This window comes from Balaenoptera borealis (genome assembly GCF_965194805.1).
Source record: "Balaenoptera borealis genome assembly, chromosome: 18".
Classification (NCBI taxonomy): domain Eukaryota; kingdom Metazoa; phylum Chordata; class Mammalia; order Artiodactyla; family Balaenopteridae; genus Balaenoptera; species Balaenoptera borealis.
In genome coordinates this window covers 26,535,647-26,562,173 of record NC_138877.1, presented here as the reverse complement: position 1 = coordinate 26,562,173, position 26,527 = coordinate 26,535,647, and the positions used below count along the sequence as shown (strand labels likewise).

General features: G+C 36.7%; 1 protein-coding gene across 5 annotated transcripts in view; it reads right to left on the bottom strand.

Annotated features, from left to right (window-relative positions):
- The window catches only part of ELF1 (E74 like ETS transcription factor 1), a 104,529-nt gene that overhangs the window by 58,772 nt on the left and 19,230 nt on the right, over positions 1–26,527 (bottom strand). For 2 of the 5 annotated variants that reach the window (XM_082365470.1, XM_082365471.1), the window contains exon 1: positions 17,562–17,707. The exons of 1 other annotated variant lie outside the window; for it this stretch is intronic. The gene's annotated coding sequence lies outside the window, so the exon portion shown is untranslated. Of the gene's footprint in view, positions 1–11,048; positions 11,165–17,561; positions 17,708–26,527 lie in introns of those variants that run through there. 2 more of the 5 variants (XM_082365467.1, XM_082365465.1) reach the window with 2 other exon arrangements.

Genomic DNA, 26,527 nt, shown 5'->3' with positions numbered 1-26,527 from the left:
ATTAATAGAACTTCATTAGTATTTTTCATTAGTAGAATATCTGGACAAATAAGAAATCCCTTACACACATTTGTTACCTGGTAAATCATTTTCAGTCACATTTTTATGTGGAATAACTGAAAAAGAGGAGTTTCTAGATTTTTCTATTACTGTTTTAAATCTTAAAATTTTACTATTGTTGTTCGTTTCCAAGTTCTATCATATCATACTATCTTGCTTTACCTTCACTCAGCCTAAAAAAGTGAAAAGGAAACATCAGTAAAGCCTTTTTATAAAGCTACCACAATAACTCATTAAAATACTTTAAAATAAATTTCATTGACATTTTTCTTGCTAGTTCTTTGAATACAATATTGCTATCACACTAAAAACTTGTAGATAAGAAAAAAATAATAAACACACCAAAATGTAGTTACAGTTAAGTAACCAGACTTTAACCTCCCCCAACAAGTGTAGTCTCTCAGTTTCTACTGAATAAGGAAACAAACAAACAAAAAAAGACACTAATTGTAAAATAAATCTCACTGCATAGCACTCTCTAAATCATGTACTCTATACACAAAATAGAAGAGGAAAAAATACAAGTAAATGTCACAGAGGAGCAAATCATTCCCTACTGCGTTCAGGGTTCTCTTAATTCAAAAAGAAAATGTTTCTATACTACCACCTTTAACTCATTTCAAATATTCAAGGAATTCAACAAAATGTAGAAAAAGTTTAAAAGTATGTTCTTGGAATCATGTAAGTACCATATATATAACCATCTGTATCTCTTAAGTAGCTCCGCTGCTTTAGGCATCTTTCATTGAAACTGAGGGGGAGGCCGGGAAGTGAAGTACTTGGATCTTTTTCAAAAGTATATTTTTATTTCCATGTGAATGAAACACAGATTGATGTTTTTTGTATTCTGGTGATATATGCAAAGCCAAAGCAGGCCTTGGAAACCTGAATAAGCTCACCTTAGCTTCAACCATGTTAAAGTGAAAAAGCAACAACAACAACAACAAAAAACCCACAAAGTCAATATGATCAAGGGAACAGGCTGACTTCTCTATGCTTGGCCTTTTTGCTGACACCCCAGAACAGTTCCAGTACTCAGAGGACAGGCTGCAATTACTCACTCCCCAGACCTGAAAGGCCGGTTCTTTCACATTGTTCTCCACTTCCCATCATTGGCCACTTGGGCCTACCTGGTGTCACATTACACTCAGGCAGCATTTGTAGCACCTTGCAAAACCATATCACATACCTAGACATGTTCATACCTGTGGTCTCAAGATTAACCCTTTTTCTGAACATGTTCTGAAAACAAGAGAATTTAAAACCAAAGAGAAATACCCAACAGTAATCAGATAGTCTTTTAACCTTGGTCACGGAAAAAAAATTTTACTTTCTCCAAATGGCTGAAAGTGATAATTGTCAAAAATGTCATTTATTGGTGTTTTTATTATGCAAATAAACTGACTGAAGGAACTTTCTTCCCTCCAGCACGCAAAATCTAAACTCTGACAAAAACACACCTAGCTCGGGAACACAAATATGCTGAAATGTGCTTATCAGCCAGACCTGATCAGGCAGTTAAAATTTTTCTTTCTGTAACAAACAAGAATCAGCTCACAAGAAAACTGTTTCATTTCTGTGGCTGTTTATTCCCCTGTTTAATATTATCATCAGAGAAAAGATACGCTCTAGTGCAATGGTTCCCTCATCTGAGAATACGGCAGATTCCCATCAATGACAGCGTTTCATTCTGGCCCAAAGTGAAGGGGAAAAGCCAGGGATGTTGCTGTGAAGTCCCACAGGAGATTTTGCTACAGGACACGGCTCCTGCCATCTCTAACTCCCACACTGCAAAATACTCTTCTAGAAGAGATTGTTACTCTGTCAGGAGAAGTTTCACTCTTAGGAAGAGACACACCATCAGGTGAAAACAAAATCAAAGGTTACATAAAAAGCTTAATGGCCACAGATTGTATTATTAGGTGATAGCAGCTCTATGTGTTCAATTGATGGGTCCTTACTACCTTTACTCTAGCTCCCCTTGTGGTTCTTCACCCTGCAATAGGAGTGATTAACCAAAAATGAAAATATGATCAACTTACTTCTCTACTTAAAACTAACCAACACAATACTGTAAATCAACTATACTTCAATCAAAAAAAAAAAAAAAGGGACTTCCCTGGTGACGCAGTGGTTAAGAACACAGGCTCGAGCCCTGGTCCAGGAAGATCCCACATGCTGCAGAGCAACTAAGCCTGTGTGCCACAACTACTGAGCCTGTGCTCTAGAGCCCGCAAGCCACAACTACTGAGCCCGCGTGCCACAACTACTAAAGCCCGCGCACCTAGAGCCCATGCTCCGCAACAAGAGAAGCCACCACAACAAGAAGCCCATTCACTGCAACAAAGAGTAGCCCCCGTGTACCACAACTAGAGAAAGCCCGCGTGCAGCAACAAAGACCCAACGCAGCCCAAAATAAATAAATAATTAATTAATTTTAAAAAAACCTAATCAGTGGCTTCCACTGCCTGTAAGAAAAACTTCAAATTCATTAACAGGGCTGAAGTGGCTCTTCATGATGCCCCAAAAGGTATGAGAAAAATGCAGCCAGTCAGATTTGTAAAAACAGGGTATCTGATCCCCTGCACCAGAAGAGCGACTGGGAATAGTCCACGGACCAAGTTTCAAACGACACCTCGGTCACAATTTTTTTACTACTCTTCACTCCCATCTCAAAAATAGGTACACCAGCATTTCCGCATTTTATAGTCTCTCATGGCCCCCTTACCCCACCCCCGAATTAAAGAAGCCAAAGTCAGCCCTGCCCTAATTCCCCCCAGGCCTGTATGTACTACCCTTTCCCAGGCTTCATCTGTGCTGAATGATAGGCTCAATCCAGATCTCTCCACATCTTCTTTGGTGATCATACCCTTTTATACCTGTGGCATTTTAGGGGCCTCTTCCAAGTCACAGTGGGACCAGACTTCAGGATATAAACTCTAGAGATGCAAAGCATTTTCACCTTTTCCCAAGTCACCAACAAGTTTGATGGACTCAAAGATCCTTGTGCACAAAAATTCCTGCTCACTATGTGTGAGAATATCCCCAATTTCATAGCATACACCTTTTCTTCTTTAAATAATAGAAAGTAGTTTAAATAAGTTTGGATATAATCAAACGATTCTGGCGCTCCATGGCAAGATCCTTAAAATGGGATTCTTCCTACAATCATCCTCGTAACTACCTGGCTCTCACCTAAGATGCTAAACTCAATGACACCAAAAAAACTAGAAGCAGTAAAACCACAAGATGAGAGATGAGAAAGTGGAAGGGCACGGGCTTAGTATAAATTACACATGTAACTTTATATTTTCCCATTGTACATACCTTAAGTTGAAGCAAACTTTAAATATCATTCACAAGTAATATAAAGATTTATAATACAGGGAATTCCCTGGCAGTCCAGTGGTTAGGACTCCGTGCTTTTGCTGCCGAGGGCACGGGTTTGATCCCTGGTCGGGGAACTAAGATCCCACAAGCCGCATGGTGTGGCAAAAAAAAAAAAGATTTATAATACAGAACAGTTCAATTTTTAGGCCTTCCACAACATCCATTTTCAGAAGAAACCATGGTCTACTGATTGACTTGGTGGTAAAAAAAAATTGGTGAATATTTAGTGAACTTCCCCTAAGCTCAGCACTGTGGGAAAGACAAAGAGATACTGCATGGGCTTGTTCCTGTGAAGCTTACAATCTAGTTCAGGAAACAAGACCGAGAGAAAACAACTGAACACCAAAAGTTAGCATTTAATTAAACGCTAATAAAGTTGATCAATACTGCAGCATTTCAGAAGAGGGGATGGTCAAATGGATCAAGGAAACACTTTAGACAATAAAGGACTTAAACTCAACCTTAAAGTGACGTAGGATGTGGAGAGACCACAGGGAAAGGGAAAGACAGTATAGTGTGTGTATGTGCATGTTTGCTTATGCGTGCATACATGTGTACATATGTGCATGTGTGTGCGCACGTGTGTGTGTGTGTGTGTGTGTGAGAGAGAGAGAGAAGGCTGAGACACAGAAGAATAAAGAGAATCAAAACCAACCAAAGTAAGTTCGGAGATAGTTAACAGCCTGACCAGAGCTAAGAGTTGACAATGGGAACTAGTAGAAAATGCGGTTAAATAAGCAAAGCAAAACCAATTATGGAGGGTCTTGAAAGTCAGGCAGTGGAATTTAGGCTTGATTTGGAAAGAAGAAGTGGAAAGTTCCTGGAGGTTTTCATATCCGGTTGCAACAACAGAGTGTGGTCCCAAGATTACAAAGCCCAGTGCAAGTGGGATCTGGTAACTACCATCTAAAAATGATGAGGACAGTTTAAACAAACATTCCATAGCTTGACTGCTACACTGATAACTTCTAGCCACTGATGTGTATACTGTCCTCCTTAAATTCTTCATTAATTACTTGTAATAGAGATTCTCAACAATGGTTTTTAAACTACCCAGGGTGTGGGGAAATTATTTAAAACAAACAAAAACCACTAGTTTACTTCAACTTTTTGTTCTCTGCCTAAGGATTGGAAGAAGGGAGAAACAGGAAAATAAAATTTTCAAAAAGATATGACTTATTACGATATAACCTTTCTTACAAGTTATTCAATTGAACATCAAAATTGTCCTACATCCATTTGGATACCAGTGAAACTTTGAAATATATGAACTCACTGCATCTATGGATGATTGTATATTGCCATTTAGTATTAAATATTTTGAAAAGATGATGCTGATTCAGTTAGTGAAGAAGGATATGATATCCATGACAGATGAAAGTTTCTTAGTCACTTAATAGAGACTTCTATCACCAACTTTCAATGAATCTTTACTTCCTTCCAGGGTGATGTTTAAAAGAGAGACACTCCTGTAAAAACGTCTAGCTGCGTTAAACTTGCTCTTTGTTAGAGGTATTTTCTGCTTTATGGCTTTGCCTTACTCTTTGGGAGTTCAAGAATTCAAAGTTGCTTTAGTAGATATAACAGGCACTTATTAGATTTTTTAAAATACTTTAACATGAAGACACATCCAGAAATTGTACAATAGCCCAAAAGGTCCATTTACATTATCATTTGTTGGTAATATCTTAGTGTCTAATAAGTGCTTTTACAATTTATAAAGCAGGACACATATACTACTTTACGTAATTCTTAAACATCTCTACAACTACTGATGTTTTTGCACAGATACAAAAAAACCATGACACTTATCCTCAAGGAATTTAAGAAAGAGATGATAACAAATTAGAAATAAATAATAAGAAGAAAATAACAGCTACTATTTACATGTGCCAGGCCTTATGCTACAGTATGTTGCTACATCTGTCATTTAATCTTCATATCAGTAATAACCATGCATTGACAGAGCCAACCAAATAAGGGCAAAAGGACTTTGTCATGGTCACCACCATACTCCCACAGCTTACACAGACGGCCCATGATAAATATTTGTCAAAGGAACACTCAAGATGCTCAGAGAGAGTTTGAGCACGTCTGACTTCAGCTCACGCTCACTCATCCATTCACACACTCCACTGAGTACCTACAACATGTCAGACTCTGTTCTAGGTGGCAGGAATACAGCACAGAACAAAACAGACCAAAACTTCTGCCTTCGAAGGGCTTCTAATCTAGTGATCTTGATGTTCCCCCTCAAAATATTCTGCTTTAAAAATGTGAGATTGTCAGGCAATACAGTTATCTTACAACCCATGAACAGAAACTCTGGCCCTCTCCTCCCATGTCTAACTCCCAGCTACCTCTCAATCCCTGGCAACTAGACACAGAAAACGCGACCTCTCCCACTCGAAGTGGACAGTAAGAGTTGTGGGAGAATTTCTTACCTTTCAGACAATCTGTAGGCACATAAGGAGAGGGGAAGGGAAAATTTGAGGTGAAAATAGATACAGCTAAATCCAATGGCTGACTTCTTCCAGGCAAACCTCAGGGCCTCTATTTCACTTTAATTTTTAATTTGACTTTGAGTTAATTGAAATTTAACAACAACTAAAAAGTTTATTGGAACTTTTTTAAAGCATTCCCTTCACAAATATAAACACTTCAAGGAAGAAGAGAAAATTCTCCCTGTATTATCTTTTCCTATATACTAGATGGCCTTCAGAAATCATATCAGTACTATCTACATTCTTTTATTTATTTCACAAGTGCTCACTATGGACCTATTTCCCAGACACCAGTGGGTAAGGGAGAAGGACAGGAAAGAAACACTATGACACTATGGGCAATCAGTCTATCAGCTAAGACACTATGGGCAATCAGTCTTTCAGCTAAGACAAAAGATATAGCAGAAGTGGCTACAAAGCTTATTCTCCCATATTATTCAGTAATTATTTGCTGGGGGGACATTCCAGATAGAAGAAGCTAAGGTAAACCTAAAAGGTTAAATCACTGAATAATAGGTAAGATAGTAATTTAATGAAAACAAACCTTTTCCTAAAAGGACACAAGATTTAGCATCAGAAGACCTGTATCCAAATCCTAGTCCTGCCATTTACCAACTTTATTTTCTTGGATAAGTCAACCTCTGTGGCCTTCCTTTCATCATCTTAAAGTTGTACCTAGTAAGATTTTACTTTGTAATCCATAAAGTGCTCTAAAAGTTTTAAAGAATACTGATAGACCAAAATACAAAAATAAATTAATGCTTGTCAAAATTTTGAGACCAACATATTAGCTTATCATTTCATACTGCATGTATACCATAGACACAAATTTGAATGCCAGTCTTTTATGACCTATAAAAATTTCACAAAAGTAAACACATTTTATATTTTCTATATCAAACATCTAATTGTGATCCCTACAACCCATATAATACAAAACAAGCCTACAACATGCCTAGAATCAACAAGTGACAAAAGTTTAATGAAACAAGCTTTATACCTAACTGGTCTCCCTAATGGGTCTCCCTAATTAGAGCAGCAATTGTACATCTGTGTCTCTGTTCCTCTCATCGTGGTTTAACTGACAGGAAGCAGAGAACAAGATATGGCATACAAACGTCAAGTATTTCCTGCCTTCTCTGCTACATCTTTATGTCTTGTTTTATAAATAGTCCCATAGTTTATGTGAAAAGGTATCAAAGCCTGGTGTCAGAAGCATAAGATAGAATTGGTAAAGAGTGTTTATGAAAACAGAACAATTAAAAAGGTATTCTGAGGTTGGGATCTAAGTTCATTACACACATGAAGACTCGTTATTAATAGATTTCTTAAGATGTGTTCTTAGGAGTAAGTACCTTACAAATTAAGACTTGAAAACCACAACGAGTGAGTAAAAAAATCAAGTCTCTGAACAACAGAACAGCCCCCAAACTGTTTTACCCAACTGGTTAGATAAATAGCATGTGACCACCTAGACAGAAGACGCTCTCCCCACCCTCCTTCACCTCTCAAAAAAGATAACTACCACCAAAAACAAAACAAAAAACAAAACAAACTTTGAACAACTGACTCAAAACAGCAGGACAGACACCTTGCCTCTTTGATCTCTGGTCATTTTTACCATGGCTTCTTGTGAGCACTTCTTCCAGATTACAATTTGTGTTCACCCCCAATCAAACTATCTCCACTCCCTTGCTCTCTTCTCAGTATATCCAAAACATGGCTCACATTATTTATTCACATATGTTCACCAACTATACACAAAGCAAACAGAACTCCATTCCCAACAGGTGAATACTTATTACTGTTTTAAGTCATTTTAAGCAAGCTTGCAATTAATTACAACTAACACAGAGATGCTCACTTTTCATCATGCCTAGCTGCCTCCCCAACTAATAATTCCTAAGAATCACCTCAATTCATCACTCATATGCGTCATATTCCATAAAAACTTGGGCACAATACAGCCACCTTCTCCATTGGTCAATTCTTACCTAAGCTATAAGCTACCACAACTACAATTTCACCAGGCTATAGTGCTATTTGTCTCTAGGTCAATGTCCACAATGACTCAATATTTTACTGCAAGTAAGCTCATCTTATGGTCTTTCTTTCCTAAAGAGAATTTAATATACATGTAATAATCAGCTTTAAGCATGGCACCATGTTCCTAAAGCAAGTAACATTTCTTAAATGAGTATCTTGGAAAACAATTTCATTTTTATTCAGTATTTTTCAATGAATATCTCTAGTTCATTCTTTTCAACGGTGTAAGAGTTACCAGTGCCTTCCTAGCATATCTTTAGTATATTTCTGCTCTTACTTGTAAATGTATTACCCTCAACTGTCCCCAGTATCTAGGGAATAAATGCTCCCTGAACCTTAAGGGAATTGTCCATTTCCTTACACGTTAGCTCCCTTCCCACAGCCTCTGGCTCTGATGCTTGGGTCAAACCACCCGAAAATGGTCAGAAAAGTCTCAGGACATCTGCAGAGAACCTGGCGTCTACCACTTCTCAACAATCAAATACGCTAACCATGGTGAGCAGCTGTTCTATTCTTCCAAGTGCAGACGAACAGTGCACCTTCCTTTCAGTTTATTCGGAAGACTAACAGGTTATAAATGATCCTATAACAGCCCACATATTTGTCTCTGATCCAAAGACGAAAGGATCAAATATAACACCCAGCTTAACAGTTCATGCCATAAAACGTTCTGAATAAACAAATAACTTACACAAATCTTCTGTTTCTAAATATGAACTGTCTCTCAAACTAAAACACATATAACATTAATTCTGATTATTCTAATTTAAATCTAAAATCTTCACATTCTTTTTCTTTATGCTTTAATATGTGTTTTGTGTGGTATATATTTAACCTTATATAAATAGTATAATACTGTATATATTCTTCCAGCATACTTTAACAAGCTTCTTTAAGACATAAAATTCTAAATAAACACAAAGGTTACTTGGAAAGGAATTTTAAACATTCGCTAGGACTCAGTGCTTAGAAAAATATTATTACCAAAGAAAGATAAATCATGATTATTAGGCTTCCATTATAACAAACAGAAATATCTAAGATGCAAAAAGCAGCCCATCTTCAGTGATGCCTCTCACAAAGTGTTCTGACCTTCTGCAGAACAAAGGCTATAGCCCACCTTAGGAATGGCATATGTAGAGATCTAAACAAGAAGCTTGGCGGTCTAACCTCTTCTAACTTGCCTAAAAGGTGCAGGCTACACACTGCCACCAACACAGCATTGGGGACTTCCCTGGCAGTCCAGTGGTTAAGACTCTGCACTTCCAACGCAGGGGGCACGGGTTCAATCCCTGATCCGGAAACTAAGATTCCACATGCCACACAGTGCGGCCAAAAACACAAAATATGGCATTGCTTCCATCAGCATGGATATGTTCTAAATTGCCATAAGAAAATCTCTGGCTGCTGTATTCTCCAGCATCAAGAATTCTCCCTAACAGACAATAAATAATTGTTGAATGAAATCAATAAATTATATAGGATGAAAAGGAATATAATAATAAAAAAAAAAAATCCAGGAGACCCCTGAATTGCATGACTTTTAAGAACCCTTCCAACTATAAAATCCTATCATTTCTACTTCCATTTTTTCCTCTTTGTCCCTGCCACTACTTACACGGACACTGTGAAAAAGAGCTCAAAAACGAGAGCCAAGGGATGACTGCAAAAGCAAAACACTGGATTAAGATCTATGTTTCCCTTTTTATAGCAACTCCCACATTTACATTATTAAATTTTGGAAATCTTATATAAAGATTCCATATCAAGTTTATAACAAAAAAAGTCACTAAAGATGCAGGAATTACTATCATTATAGTAAGGATTTTAAGGAAACAAGATGACACCCATATCAGGAAGCAAGATGAAACACTAATTATGGCAATAAATCTGGTTAGATGTAAAAGTCTAATTTGGGGTTTTAGCTACTTAAAAGTTTATCAGTGTCAATTAATACTATATCAATTATGTTTTATGAATCTTTGTTCTAAAATGTGTTTTTGAAAAATATTTGAATGTGTGATGATTCTAAAGACTAAAGTATTTCTAACAAACTATAGCTCCAATGGATCTCAACTGGAAATTATCATTTACTCATCAGAAGTATGCCTAGAGGACTTCCCTGGGGGCACAGTGGTTAAGAATCTGCCTGCCAATTCAGGGGACGTGGGTTTGAGCCCTGGTCCGGGAAGATCCCACATGCCATGGAGCAACTAAGCCTGTGCGCCACAACTACTGAGCCTGCGCGCCTAGAGCCCATGCTCCGCCACAAGAGAAGCCAAGCAATGAGAAGTCTGCGCACTGCAGAGAAGAGTAGCCCTCGCTCGCTGCAACTAGAGAAAGCCTGCGCGCAGCAATGAAGAGCCAACGCAGCCAAAAACAAAAATAAATAAATAAAATAAATTTATTAAAAAAAGAAGTATGCCTAGAGCCATCTTGTTAGTTATGTGGGACAGATACACGGTCTTATTATAACTTAATTCTGAATCTACCTAATCTCCTTCACTGAAATGGTGATTTTTTTTTAACTGATGTAGAGTTTATTCACCACTTTTTTTTTTTAAATCAACTTCTACTCCTCATCAAATTAAACATTATTTCTCAGTTATGTATAAATGTGGGGCAAAAATAAACTACCCCTTATATAGCACAATTTACTATGAAATAGTTCAACCAAAGAAAGAATACATTGACATAACCATCACCCGGCTTCACATTACATTAACACTTTTCCATACTTTGTTTCAGATTCTTAAGAATAAAAAAGTCAAATATAGTTAAAGCCTTCTATATATCCCTCACCAATCTCCTCCGACTATTCTAAAATTGATGTTGCCCCAACTGTCTATATTTTATACCTTTATTTCATACATATCCATAATAATATTGTTTTTATGTATGTAATAGGGATTATAATGTATCTATTCTATCAAAATTTGTTTTTTATTCAAAATTATGTTTGAACTAATTAAACTCTAGTTAATAAATGACAGGCATGCTAAACTGCTTAGTGTTTAGTGGTCAAATATACTAATGTTTGCAACTTACTCTAAAGGCATCAACTGCCCATTTGTTTAGGGTCCTGGAAGATTTTAGTCCCCAGGGCAAAACACCATAGTAAGATGCTGAATGGGTAGGAAGGCATCAATAGCAGGCATCTGTTCCTAGGAAAGATAATGAAAAACTCTAAAGTATCTTAAATATTCATTCTCTCCATACTCTTTGTAAACTCTTCACATATGCTCTTGCACGTATGCTCCAAGAATTATGTGCAAGAGTGTTCCCAAACTGGAAACAATCTACTGCCATCAACAAGAAAGAATAAATACATTCTGATACAGACAATGCAATACTACACTGCAATTAAAATTAAGTAAGATAAAGCTCATAGAGTTAAACAAAAGAAGCAAGTCACTATAGAATATATATGGTGTGATCCATTTAAATAAAGTTCAAAGGGGTAAAACTATAAAGAAAAGCTTATCACAAAAATCAGGATAATAGTTATTTTTAAGGAGAAACAAACATGGGCAGAGTGGGGGATTTCTTTTTTTCTTTTTAAATATTTCTTTCTTTCTTTCTTTCTTTGGCTGCACCGGGTCTTAGTTGTGGCACTCGGGATCTTCGTTGCCGCATGCGGGATCTTTAGTTGAGGCCTGAGGGATCTAGTTCCCCGACCAGGGATCGAACCTGGGCCAGTTGCATTGGGAGCAGGGAGTCTTAACCACTAGACCACCAGGAAAGTCCAGCTGGGGGATTTCTATCTTAATAAACATGCTCTATTTCTGTTGTGACATGGGTAAACACTATGTAATTACATTTAAACTGTATACGTTTTATACGTTCCCCTACATGCACATTTCAGTTTTAAAGAAAAAAGGATAATGAATTGCTCCAATACTCAGCTTCCATTCAGTATTTTGGTATAAAAAATAAGATGCACATAAACTAACAGTTATTAAATCAACACCTCATTTTTATAGTTTTATTGTAAAATTTTCTAGTTTCACTGTTTACAGGGCTGTTTTCTAAAACACAGAAAATAACCAATTTTCTTTAATTTAGATTTGTAAAACTGTACCATACAACTCTGCACAAATACAATGACCACTGTATTACTGAGCATCTATCACACAGAAAATGAACTTTACATGACTTTACATCATGTACAGTCACACTGGTTCCTGCTACCTTGAAGAACTTCTATTCCATGGGGTAGAAGACTGGAAAAGGATAGATCCAAGAAAATACAAATTTGAAAAACCAAAAAACCAAAAACTTGTATAAGTGGTTGCCTTTAGGCAGCAGGACTGAGAGTGGGAAGGGGTAGAGAGGCTGCTTTACACTAAAGGCTTTTTATTAGATTTTTTAAAATGTGCATCATTTTGATAGCTTTTTAATATAAAAATTATTAAATCAATTTTCATAAAAACTCCAGAAGGCATTCATATTGTTTACTGTTGTGCTTTTTTTTTGGTTTGTTTTGATGCTGGCAACCAATCTCAAGTTACAAAATATGGAGATAAAAAAGAGCTGAGAGCTTCCCTGGTGGCGCAGTGGTTGAGAATCTGCCTGCCAATGTAGGGGACATGGGTTCGAGCCCTGGTCTGGGAAGATCCCACATGCCACGGAGCAACTAGGCCCGTGAGCCACAATTGCTGAGCCTGCACGTCTGGAGCCTGTGCTCCGCAAGAGAGGCCGCGATAGTGAGAGGCCCGCACACCGTGATGAAGAGTGGCCCCCACTTGCCACAACTAGAGAAAGCCCTAGCACAGAAACGAAGACCCAACACAGAAATAAATAAATAAATAAATAAATAAATAAATAAATAAATAATAAAATAAGATTTACAACTAATTAAAAAAAACAAACAAAAAAAGAGCTGATACCCTGCTACTCAGCATTAAAAGGCAAATGAAAGAAGAGCTCTGAATTCCTACAGTGGTAAGAGAATGAAAGTGAAAAGAGAAGTTTAGGAACAGTTTTCTGATGATGAGGACAATATTAATTCAGATACTTATTTACTGGAAGAGAAGGAAATCAAAATGCTTCTGCACAGAAATTTGTTCAGCCAAAGCTCAGCTGCATAATTTATCCCCTCTACCAACAAAGCAAACAGCCCAGGAGTTATTTTTTTCAAAAAGGGTGGGGTGCCTACACATTTGTAGTATAGCTCAATAGCCACTTTTACTCTAGTATACAGATCGTCTGACAAGACACAAAGACAGAAGTGACAAATAACTTTCTCTTTAGGAGTTCCTCTTCTACTAATGGGAGAAAGATTGCTCAGACAGTTGAAAACTGCCCTAATCATTTAGGTTGACTCAATGATATTACTAATTTAATTCCTACCATTTATATGAAGCAGCTCCTAAGCAAAGGAGCAAAATATTCTGGCCAACTGATGGTAGCAAAATTATATTCAGACCATTCAACTCATGGGACTCTTCTTCCCATTTCTATGAGAGTCTGTGAACACCTATGTCCCATTAGACGAGATGTAATGTAATGCAAAGCCTACAAATATGCAATCAACTATGCAGTTAAATGTCCAAAGAAACTCATACGGTAAAAAAAAGTTACTCCCTCCCAGACTCAATTACAAACACTAATAGTGTATTTCCCAGGAGAGAAGGGTTTTCTAAGACTATAATGCTACCCTAAATCAGGAAGGGGCTGTTTTTGCTCTAACCCAAGAAAAACAGAATGGAGAGATACCATGAAGCACCAAAGGGGACTAAAAAAAAAACTAACATTGGAGAGAGTGTGATGGTTCGCTGAGAGATAAAGAAGAGGCTAATTATACCTGAAAAACAAAAATAATTAGTTTAATTATATATTGTGGTCAAGATGGTAGTGAATGGGGAGCCGGAGGAGAAAAAGTAGAATTAGAGAAAAGGAAACAGGGAGAGCCACAAAGTTGAAAAATATACCACAGCAAAAAACTGGAACAGAGGAAGGGATAACCAGGGTAGGGAGACGAGGCTAAATAAGTTCTAGTGACTTTTCTTACTTACTAGAGGCCGTGGGCTTCAAAATACCATTGTTCCTTAAAAATTCAGATATTAAAATGCTAAGTAACTCATTAATCACTCTTCACAGCTCTTAAGCCTGCAAACTCTCCAAGAAAGTGTGGCAGCCCGTGCATCGCAGTCATCTAGAGTACTTATTAAAATTGCAGATGGATAAGTCAAACCCCGGGGCCTAAGGAACCAAAATCTCTAAGTTGAAGCCAGGTGATTCTCTGTTACACCAAAGGTCAAAAATTACTACTTTAAAGGTAGTATACTACCAGGCAGGTGTTAATTACTTCTTTGGTTACAATGTGTAGGCATCAGAGATTAAGTAGAAGGCCACATGCCCTTTAAAGATTTGCTACCACTAACTTTAACAGGACCTGCCCAACTGAGCAGCCAAGGGTTTAGTGCAGCAAATAACACCGGCCTATACACTTGTGCTTGATACTCTGTCAAAGGTTGAAAAAGATGAAGAAATAGAATAAAACATCTCTGCTCGCTAAGAGCTTATATTCTTATTCTTATTGAAGACACTCTCCTTAACCTACACAAATGCTATTCATTCTTCAATACTCATAATTCCTAAAGACTCATAGACTTTCCTGCCTATTTTAAGCCTCAGTCACCTTTCACCTCTAGGCAAACAGTCTGAACCGAAATTTAACAACTCAGTGGTTTGGTTCCATTCTTTACTTATTTCACCTACGTTTTCCCGGTACGAATCTAAGTTTGTGAGATGAGAGCCCAGGTCTTCTAGCCTTCTGTGCCCTGTTCGTTGCTTAGGACAATGACGACCACACTGTGGAGAATCTGACACTGAATTAGGTTAGGGGACTTGGAAATTTAGAAGATTCAACAGTCATATGCAAAGCATTTTAAAAATCCAAATTTCAGACCTAAAGAAAGGCAGATCTAAAGTAAATTTCAACCACCATAATAAAACACATCAAAAAGTGAATAGACAAAGAGTTTGTATTCCCCAGAAGATTCTAAGAATCAAGTGCCTGGTATGTAAAGTAAACTTTCAAAGAAGAAGAGTAGGGTACAACAAATGGAATGAGATTATTAGTTACAGGAAGGTTAAAGTCAAGATTGTACTTATGTTAGAGTTTAGAGACCTCCAGATTTTTGTAAACATATGCAAAGTTTAACACACACACTTTAATAGAACAAGGTATCATACTAAACAGTATATGCCCTCCCAAAAGAATATGAGGTAAAATTAAAGTGGAAATAAACCTGTCTTTGTATCTGGAAGTTCAACGTAAATTCCCAAGTCCTTGTATTTCCATCTCCCCTAGGCCCATCTTAAACATGCAATGTCACAATGCTTCAACTATGAAAAAATTCTAATAGTAGTGAAAAAAAGCTGTTGTAGAAATTCTCATCCTCTCTCTGATGAAAAAGGAAACTAGTTTGAACACATTTTCAAAATCATTAGTTAATTCATTTGGTCATACCTTATCACCAAAATGATCACCAAGCAACTTAATTAAGGTTTTATTTACTCTTGAGGAAATACAGACCATTTCAAACAAAGCATCACTTGTTGGTGTGGGCTAGCATGAGCAGCTCCAGGCTAGAAGGCCTGCCATCAAGCACTACATAACCCTGAGCAAGTCGCAAGACCTCTTTGAGCCACTGCTTCTTCAACTATAAAAGTGAGGCAGTTGGATGATCTTCAGTCTTTTTTAACGCTAAGTTCTTCAAATTGGTAATTCTAAGTTTAATTCTGATGACTCACTTTAAACTCATATTCAACCTTATAAAAGGAAAGGGGTGGGATGGGAAGGGGACTGCCTAATAAGTCGTACTGGCCTTCCTTTGCTTCTATGCTTTTTTTTTCCTCCCTTCTCCCTGAAGCCCCACCTCAGTCTTCTCCACATAATAAGAAACTGAAATATATGACTGGTATTTATTTTTATTTGAATTACACCAATGTCTTCATTTTAAGAAACTAAATTCTTCTACTTCTCTTTAATAAATAAAATCTTAATTATTTGCTTATTTGTGTGCCCCTTGATTTTTCTCTGTGGGTCACTGGCCTTTAAAAACTCAAAAAAAAAAAAAAAAAGAAAGAAAGAAAGAAAAGGAAGGGGGAGGGAGGGAGGAAAGAAGGGAGGAAAAAAAGAGAGAAAGAAAGGCAAAGAAGTTTCATTAGATTTTTCACACAGAGCAGACTAGAAGTAAATACAACCTCTGCTTACTCAAAAGCTGACTAAACCAGCAATATGCAAACAAAGATGACAGCAAATGGCTCAGAGCTGAACTGGTAAAATGTCTGCTTGTGCCTGTCTTATAAGACCACAAATTGAGATCTGATAATATGAACAATCCTTTCAAAGAGTAAGAAATAATAGTTGACTGCCTAGAAATCTTCACTTTCATCTGACAGGCCTTCAAGCAGTTAGAAATTTATTAGCAGCGAATTCCCAAAGAACTAGCTAAATATCATTACAGTCAATAATAAATGACTTTGCAAATTTTATTTCTAAAAACTGTATTTGGAATCACTGCATATTCAAATTTTACTTTCATTCAAATTTTAGTTTTACAAATAACTTTCGTAAGCAATATACTGCTGCATCCAGCTTCTCAGAGCACCTAGAACTTCAAGGCACACCAGAATCTCCTAATTTCAATAATGAGAAATATTTCAGGAAAAAACTAAGCAACCTTTTCTAGGTATTTTTTTTTTTATTCAAAACAAGCAAATTTTAAGTATAGTTGTGTAGACAGAAGGTTAATACTCTTTACTTTTTCTTTTTACACAAATCAAAATACTACGTTTCCTCAGAAACTAGCTATGCTTCTAAGGCTGTTACTCAGAATAAGTTTCCAGTGTGAATTATAAAACTTTATTATTTTTTTCTAATAGCAAATGAATCATTCTAGCCTGTCTTCCTCTTTATTTAATAATCACTTTAACTTGTTATCTAAATGACCATTCATTTTACTCAAACTTATATTTAGTTTTCAAAATTAAATGTTTAGTATAATTTCATTTACTTTAAAGAAAGAAAAAAGGATATTACAAAGGGCATTACAGTCAATGAGCAACACCTATGACTGAGGTGTCCCCAAAGTTCCCCTTAACTAAAACGCCAAAACAAAATCTTCGCTCTTGGAACTTTTCTTAACACCCAAATCACAGGTGAATAATATAGTTTACTTAATTGTAAATTACAGGGTACCCTCACAAATACAATTACATTTTAAAAAATTAGAATTTGACCTAGTTTGCTTTGTAGTATGAAAAAGAAAGTAAGAAAAATCTCCTTTATTCTCAAGTCATATGGGGGGAAAAAAAATCACACAAAATATAAAAAATGCTTTACCAAGAAGATCTAAAACTTTCCAGAACTTGAGTGCTTTGTTTCCCCCTAGTAGTGAAGTTCAATCAGGCATGTGACTGACTACACACATTTTTTCCAGAGAGTTAAAGAACACATTCAGCCCTGTTCTTCGACAGGTAAGAACCACCCTCCGTTTATCAGGCTCAGGAAACAGCCAGAAGCAAACACGCAAAATCTTAACAAGTTACCTTCAAATAGTCTCGTTCTCTTTAGATACTGTCCTTTGGGCTTGAAAGTAAAAAGCAATCCGGCAAGTTTTGTGCTGTTAAAATGGCTCCTGTAGATTGGGGAAGTGGTGTCTGTGCTTCAGCTTATGAGTCATATGTGAGACTGAGTGTTTCTAAGGGAGGCACGCCCATGTTGCCGTGGACCCAATTACTCTGCTAGGTCAGACATGCGAATCCACAGGTGAAAACGGGGAGAGGGGTAGAAAAAGGAGAGAGGCACAGCCAAGGAGCAAGGTCTACCTTGATTAAACCATTACTCAGCTCAGGTTAATTACCATAATTTAAAATTAACAATGAGATAGAATCAGAGTCTGTAAGGAAGCAAAATGAAAAACCTGTATGTTGTTTTAAAAAATAAAAATCTCAATTTTTAAAAGTTATTTTAATATAGCAACTAAATAAAACTATGAAAGAAAAAAAAAGTAGGGAAGGGAATGGAAGAGAGACAGCAAACTTTCTGGCTTTTAATGTAACAATGGCCTGCTGAGTCTAACCTGGCAACTCATTAACTCTTATATAAAAGGGGTATATTGCTATATAATCTGGAAAAGCTAGCACACTATAATACCAGATGCAGATTTATACATTCGCTAAACAGATAAAATCCACTAGAAAATTCAAAGTTCAGTGGAAAAATAAGTGTGAATTACTAACCTGGTTTTCAGAATAAAAAAGCAAACTTAGGGTTAGAAAGGAACTAAAGTTCAATATAGCAAAATGATTTTAAATAGAATTGCAAGCTTGACAAAGCTCTATTTGAAACAAATTATCAATGCAATCACGGTTCATAACTCTACTACTGCCAAGTGATAGCCACAGTTTTCTTTACCTTCCAAACAAAACTGTCCACACATAAAAGCCAACCGTGTGCAAAGCACCCTGCTACGGCTCTGGTGAGCCCCAGGGTGTCAACAAAGCATATGGCCAGTGCAGTTTTCCTCTCCAAGTCATCGTACATCTGACAATGTGCCCAAGCAGTGGAAACGGTAATTACTACAGCTACTTACCCTGTCCTCTGGGTGAGTATTTATTAATTTATTCTAAGAGCTTAAATTGATCAGAATGGCTTGAAAGCATTAAGCACTTCCAAAAGTACTTGAAATGAAGAAGCGCAACTCACTAGCTAGCCTTCATCCTATCTTTTACAAAAAGTAAATAAGATTTAGCAAGGTTTTCTTCCTTTAGTTAATTACTTGGAAGTAATTATTCTGCCTTACTAGAGGCACAGCTGAGGGGACAAGCTGTCACTGACAGGAACTTTACAAACTGCTACAAAACATAATGATTGTGAACTAACTTTCTGCTCATTAAGTGCCTGTTTATCCATGCCACTGAACACTGCTTGACTAATATTTTTACTAAAATAATCTCCACGATTTAACAAATTATTAATAAAAATTATGCTAAAAAGAAAAATACATCACATTTTCTACTGACAAATGTCATATTTAACTTGCTTTAGAGCTCATTTATCCAGAATGACTACTTGGAACCCAAACACCAAGGAAAAAGGTCCTCTGAGCAGTCACAGGAAATTTTCACTGGAAAATCCCCCAAGTCGTTTCCCAGAGCTAAAATTTATCTTAGATAATATCCACAAATAAGCCTAACAATCTGATTATCTTTCACCTAATCAGAATTAGAAGTTATAAGTGGTGAAAGAGGGACTAGTGAAAGGATGATGTCGACCCAACAGGTGACAGAGTGGATAATGAAAGAAGATTTTTAAAAAACATCTAACAGTAGGACTATAACTTTAAAAGTACTGGGGTCCGAAGCCCTGACTCTGAAAGGTCAGTAAGTTCTACATACTCCCTGAGGATATCACCAAATAGTAAGTGCCTAGAAGTCAGCATTATTATGATAAAGGTTTTTAAAAAACAAATGACTAACATCAAATGCGTGAAATTTTTTATGAAGTGTAGATATATAAAAGGGTTCGCTTCTGCTATTGAGAAAATCCTTTTGTATCAAGCACCTTATTACTTGATAATGGCAGATATTCGTACTGTAATTTAAAAGTACTTTTGGCCACCGCTATGTAGAAGTGAAGTAAGAGATGTAAAGTAAAAATAATTACCCCTCTTCAACAGAAACAAACATCTTAGTTGTTCCCAAAGAGGCAATCCAGAGCTGCTACTGTAATATATTGCCCCTTTGCTCAGGGGTGTCTCTATAAGCATTATCTTACCACCTACAGGAATTGGATCCTGGTTCTATTCACAGCTCCCAAAAATCAATCTCCACCAAAAAAACAAACACACAAACAAACAAAACCTGGCAAACAGTTCAGCACAGGTTGAGTTCAAATCCTAGCTCTGCTACCTATTAGCTGTGTAATCCTGGGAAATTACTTCTAACAGTACCCACCTCCAACTCAAAGCATTATTGTGAGAATTAAAGTCAGTTCATATACTACTATTTGGAATATATAAAGAACTTTCACAACTCAAAAATAAGAAAACAAGCCAATTTTTTAAATGGTCAAACTATTTGAACAGATACTTCACCAAAGAAGAGATACAGATGGTAAATAAGCAGAGAAAAGATCTCAACGTCATTACTCAATAGAGAAGAGCAAATTAAAGTCAGAATACCACTACATACCATTACAGTAGATTAAAAACAACAACAACACTAACAATACCAAGGGCTGGTGAGGATATGGGACAACTACAACTCTCACACACTGTTGGTGGGAATGCTTATTCGGAAAGCAGTTTAGCAATTCTTTATAAAGTTGAACATACACTTATCCTACAATCCAGCTGTCCTACTCCTAGATATTTACCCAAGAGAAATGAAAATATGTGTCTATTTAAAAAAAAAAAAAATACATAAATATTTATAGCAGTTTCATTCATTATCACCAAATACTGGAAACGCAAATGTCCACCAACTGGTGAACAGATGAATGCATTGTGGTACATCCATACGGTGGAATGCTATCAGCAATAAAAAGGTATTAACTTCTACACTTCTGACAGATGATACAGTATGGATGACTCTAAAAGCATTAGGCTAAATGAAATAAGCCAAACTCAAAATATGTACTGTATGATTCCATTTATATGACATTCTAGAAAAGGCAAAACAAAAAAGACAGAAATTATATCAGTGGTTGCCAGGGGATGGGAATGAGGGGAACGGGTTGACTACAAAGGAGAACAAGGGAACTGTTTGGGGTGATGGAAATATCCTGTATGGTGACTGTGGTATTGGTTATAATACCTGTACATGTCAAAAATCGCAAAACTGTATAAATAGGGCAAATTGTACTGTATATAAACTATACCTCAACAAATGTGACTTGAAAAAGAAATCCAGTTCATGTACAATACAGTACTAGGCGCTTAGTAAACACTTCATAAACATTAGCTGTTATTATTATGCTTCATAGTAGAAGCAACCAGTATCAAATACTTCAGGATGACAAACTTTAGGTCTCTAAATTTGGAAATAAAATGTGGCATCTTAGACTTGTGATGGAAATATAATGCACCTGTACATACTGTGGGTATGTTTATTTCTAAAATTAGAAATATATCAAAGTCAGTATATATCCTAATATAGAGCTGTCACACCTGGGGGAATTGCCAACATTTATATTTGAACTATTAGCTGAGAAAGATGTCAACTGAATGAATTTATTAAATGCCAGTTGAAGTTAAGACACTGTTCATTTGTTTAAAAATAGAACTTATGAAAAGAATTTACTGTGTAAGCAAGCACTCTCTTCTTCCCTTTTATTTTTACCTCTTCTCGAACTCAAATTTGAGAACTTCTAGTACATGAAAATACAGAACAGTCTAAGTTTCATATCTAGGAACCCCGGGCTAAGAAAAAGGCATGGTTTGAATCTTTCTGGATCTGCAGCTAACATGTTTCCATCCAGAGATGGAAGAAGAAAAGATCAAACCATTAAAACGATAAATGACCAAAATCACTCTTCCCTACTATTTAAATATAAAAATAAAAATTTAAAGACCAAGATTCAGTGTTATAACTCTTTCAGTGGGACAGCATTAATTTTGTTGATGTTAACACCTCCAAAGCATAATCCCAGGTTCTGAGCAACGTGTAGCATTTCCAAATGTGAGCTTAAATGTAATTCTCTATTATCTATCACTAGATTTGTTAAACCAAGGCCCCCTTCCCCTTCCCCCTTCAGATTATAAGACTCATCCATAAGAACGTCCTCCTGGTCAAGTGTCTGTGTGTTTTCAGAGGCAAACCAAAGGCAAAAGGGGCCACAGCTTTGTCTGGCTTTGTTCATTACTGTATTCCTACCACTAAGACAGGGTCCAACACATAGCAGAAACTCAGATGTGAATGAATAACTTTTCTCAACCAGTTCATTGAAGGGAAATTTTAGCGTATCAGGATTTTACCTGTACACTGAAAATATTTTTAACAGACATGCTTTCACCCTTTTTTTTTCAAACTGAGGTTATAATTGACATAAAACTTTATATTAGTTTCAGGTGTACAATGTAATGATTCAATATTGTACACACTGCAAAATGATCACAGTAAGTCTAGTTACCATCTGTCACCATAGAATTTTTTCCTTGTGATGAGAACTTTTAAGACTCTCTGAGCAACTTTCAAAAAGGCAATACAGTGTTAGTGATTACAGTCATCATGCTGTCCATCACATCATCATGACTTAATTATTTTATAACTGGACCTCCTTCACTCATTTAATTTACCCTCTAACCCCCTTCCCCTCTGGCAACCACCAATTTGTTCTCTGTATCTATGAGTTTGGTTTTGTTTTGTTTGTTCATTTGTTTTGTTTTTTAGATTCCACATGTAAGTGAAATCATATGGTATTTGTCTGTCTGACTTATTTCACTCAGCGTAATACCCTCAAGGTCCATCCATGTTGTCATGAACGGCAAGATTCCATTCTTTTTTATGGCTGAGTGGTATCCCATTGTATGTATGTGTGTGTATACACATATACACCACATCTACTTTATCCCTTCATACATCAATGGACACTTAGGTTGTTTGATTTGACCCATGATTTGATATAGCTGAATTCATGTAACTATGTTACAAGATTCTATTGTAGGTGTTATTTTGGGTGTTAGACTTTCCTTTCTTGTCAAAAATAACCAAGACTTGACTGTATAATTATATTCTTTATAATGCTCCCAGGTAATATGCTAAGTGCAATCTCAAGTTTTATATCACCATGAAATTATCTCTTGCAATTTAAAATTCAATATTGAAGACAATATATTTTTTACTTCAGTGGATTGTAACCAGGGATGCACCTCCGAATTACCGAAAGAAACTTCTGAAGATACATGCCTACTCCTAGAAACAGATTCAGTGGTGTGGATAGAGCCCAGGCTTATGAGAACCACTGCTCTGCTGCTACAGAGCCCGAGAACATAATGTAGTTAGTGCTCTTCACACAGCAGCCGCTCAGAAAGACTCTTGTCACCTTACTATTCAGCAACCTCCAAATGTGGTGGAGAGGAAATCTTCTGTTTTTTATACTGAGATGAGAGTGAAACTTCAGCTCCTCCTCTGCTATTCTTCAGGTAAAAGCAACATATCATAGAAAAATAATATTTCAACAACATCTTAACTGTCCCTTTCTCTACCACCAACTGCGTACTTTCAATTCACGTTTCACCACTATCAGAGAAATCTTCCTAAAGAACAACTCTGTGAGTGATGTGACGATCACTCATGGCTGAAAAACAAACTTTGATTCCCTAGAGGCAAAAAGCTGGACTACTTATCATGGTGTTCAAAGTTTTCACAATCTGACCTCACTTCACCTGTTTCCAGTCCTATCTTCCCCACTCTCCACCTCTTCCTCACTGTCTATCTCGGGTCTGTTTTTCCTCTCTCTCCCTCCCTCCCCCCCCCCCCCACACTCTCCAGCCTTTACTGAAACCTTCTGGATTAGCTCCATTCCTATTTGTTTGCCTTCTCTGGGCTTGCAAAGCACTTACCTTATTTCCTACCCTTTCCCTTATCTCTGCCTACTCATCCATTCTTCATAATCTCAGTTCAAATGCCTTCTCTACATGAAGGCTCCCCTCTGTTGCCCCACTTATAACTATTATTACAAGAACTGACCACAAGGCTGAAAGGAAACTTAGAGATCCTCTATTCAGTCCAGTGGTTTTTAAACTTTTCTGTTAAGTAACTGAATTCTTATAAAAATTTTCAAGGAAACTTGATACTACATTCATTTAAGTCTTCAGTGTTTTAAGAAAACCTAAAATACTGATACAGTCTAGTCTCATTTAAAAATAGGAAAAGGAGGTCTACAGAGAGAAGTGACTTGACCAATGTCAAGTTAGTAACAGATCTGAGGTACACTTAGGCACTCATTCATTTAGCAAATATTCACTGAGCACCTACTATGTGCCAGGCACTTCTCTAGGCCCTTGTTATACAGCAGTGAAGAAGACGACACATTGTTGATAACGACCCCTACTCACATGATGCTTACATTCTAGCCAGGAAGAGAGAAATGTTATGAACTAAATATACAGTATGTTGATTATAAATAAAAGATACAATAAAATGTGTAGTATGTTAGTGATAAGGACGAATAAGAAAAAATAAAACAGCAATGAAAAGAATATGACAATTTACACAAACTAGCTAGGGAAGATTTCCTTTTGCCAGGTCACTTTTGAGTAAAGGCCTCTAGCCATGAAGACACATCTAAGGAAGAACATTTCAGGCAGAAAAAAGCCCATGCAAAGACTCTAACAGGGAGCTTGCCTGATATGTTCACGGAAAGCAAGGAGGCCAGTGTGGTTCATGTAGAGAAAATAAGGAAGAGAGTAACAGAAGGAGGAAGAACACTAGAAACTAAGGGAGAGCCTCACTGTTTAGAGACTTTAGCAGGAGAGTTTGGAGTAGCTGAGTCATAAGATTTGACTGCTGTGTTGAAAAAAACCTGCAGTGGGCCAGGGATGGAAGAAAGGAGAAGCTTATGCAATAACTCAGAAAAGATGATAATGGCTTAGACAAAGGAGGCAGAAGAAAATATGAGTAAATTATGGGTATGTTTTTAAGGAATATCCAACGAGATTTTTGAATGGACAGCAAGTGGACTGTGGGGGAAATAAGGCTTCAAAGCTCAGTTTCTGGCCACTGGAAGACTGCAGTTGCCAAAACTGTGATAGATTTGGGGTAAGGGGATATCGGGAGTTACTGAACACATTAAGGTGAACACAGATGGCGATAGTTTGGGGTAGGGGGAGATCAGGAGTCACTGAACACATTAAGTTTGAGATGCTCATTAGCTATCCAAGTAAAGATGTCAAAATGGTATGACTGTCCTGGAGCTGAATACACAGTCCTGAAGCCCAGGGTAGAGGTCTGGGCTAGGTATATATATTTGGGAGTCATTAACATATATTTGATATTAAAGCTACAGATATAAAAGGTAACAATGACAGAAGCTTGGGGACACTCTACTATTTAGAGGTAGGGGAGATGAGGGAGAACTAGCAAAGAAGGCTGAAAAGAGGTACCCAGAAATGCAGCAGGAAAATAAGGCAAATGTGGCATTACCCTGAAATTTAAGTAGGAGTACTTCCACGAGGAAGGAATGAGCAACTGTGCCAAATGCTGACAACAGATCAGATAAGACGAGGTCTGAGAGGAAGACGACAGTTGATTTAGCAGCATGGACATGACTGCTGATTTTGAAAGAAGAATTTTCATGCTGTGGTAAAGGTGAAAAAGAAACAAGCAAAACATCTGATCAGACGGAGTTTAGGGGAGAATGAAGGGTGAGAAACTAAAGACAGAAAGTAATTTTGTTGTGAAGGGGTCAAGAAAAGATTTTTGGGGTGATGGAGAGACTGTTGTTTAAGAAAAGCAGTGCCTTTCTTATTGCCCAGAACATTCCATTTTGTATTGCAGTTAATTTTGTACAACTCTGTGTCTACATTCATAAACCAGTTACCCACTTGAGGGGAGGAACTGTATCACACAGCTTCTACAACCAACTGTGACTGTGAACAAGTTACTTCACACCACTGTGGGATTTCAGTTTCCTTTTTCTGTAAAATATCGGGAGAGTCTAGAGATCTGGTAATTCTGAAGATCCACTTTAGTTCTGACATTTTATTACTCCATAGCCTCTCTGAGGCCTCTGAATAGTGTTTGAGGAACTGAAAACAAAAATCACATTAAGGCTACATTTAAAAGAGAAGTCTCCTCCTCAAATTTTTATATAGTTTATTGAAAGTAGTATGTAAAATTACCAGATATTCAGAACAACCTGGAAACTTTATAAAGTCCTCCAAAAATTCAATTACACTTATTACACTTTACTAATAAAAGGTTTAAAAAAAAAGAAAACCTATACTAATATTCTGGAAACATTTTTTTCTTATGGCAGTAGGATATTTAAGCAAACAGACTTTTAACACAAGTTCCAAAAAGTTCATCTTAAAATACACCAAAACTCCATGCTCTTAAAAAAAAAAGACAACTACCTTTTGCTGTTAGTAAAATTTAAGACAATATGATAGAGGTCAAACCTCTTATTTTAAACTACCCTGATTTAGACTATGTCTATTTTTATTTGATATTTCTTATTTATCTATAAAACAAATTAAAGGCCCTACTTACAAGGAGATTAATAAAAAAGCTAAGTATTATGGCTTTCTTATAAATAAATGCATTCAATATAAATTCATCATTGCTTGTGGACCGATGACTTACTTGGCTTGACTTTTTGCTGTAGGCCTGAATCACAGAAGGCTCAGCCCCGAAGATTAAAACCCAGCAACGTGAAAAAAATTCACCTTGCTATTATTTTTGCTCTTTAATAAAAAGAACCAAATATAAACAGAAAAGTAGGGGAATTTTAGGACATGTTAAAGAAACAAGAACTTCAATGTCTCTTAATTACATTGCTGGTCAAAATA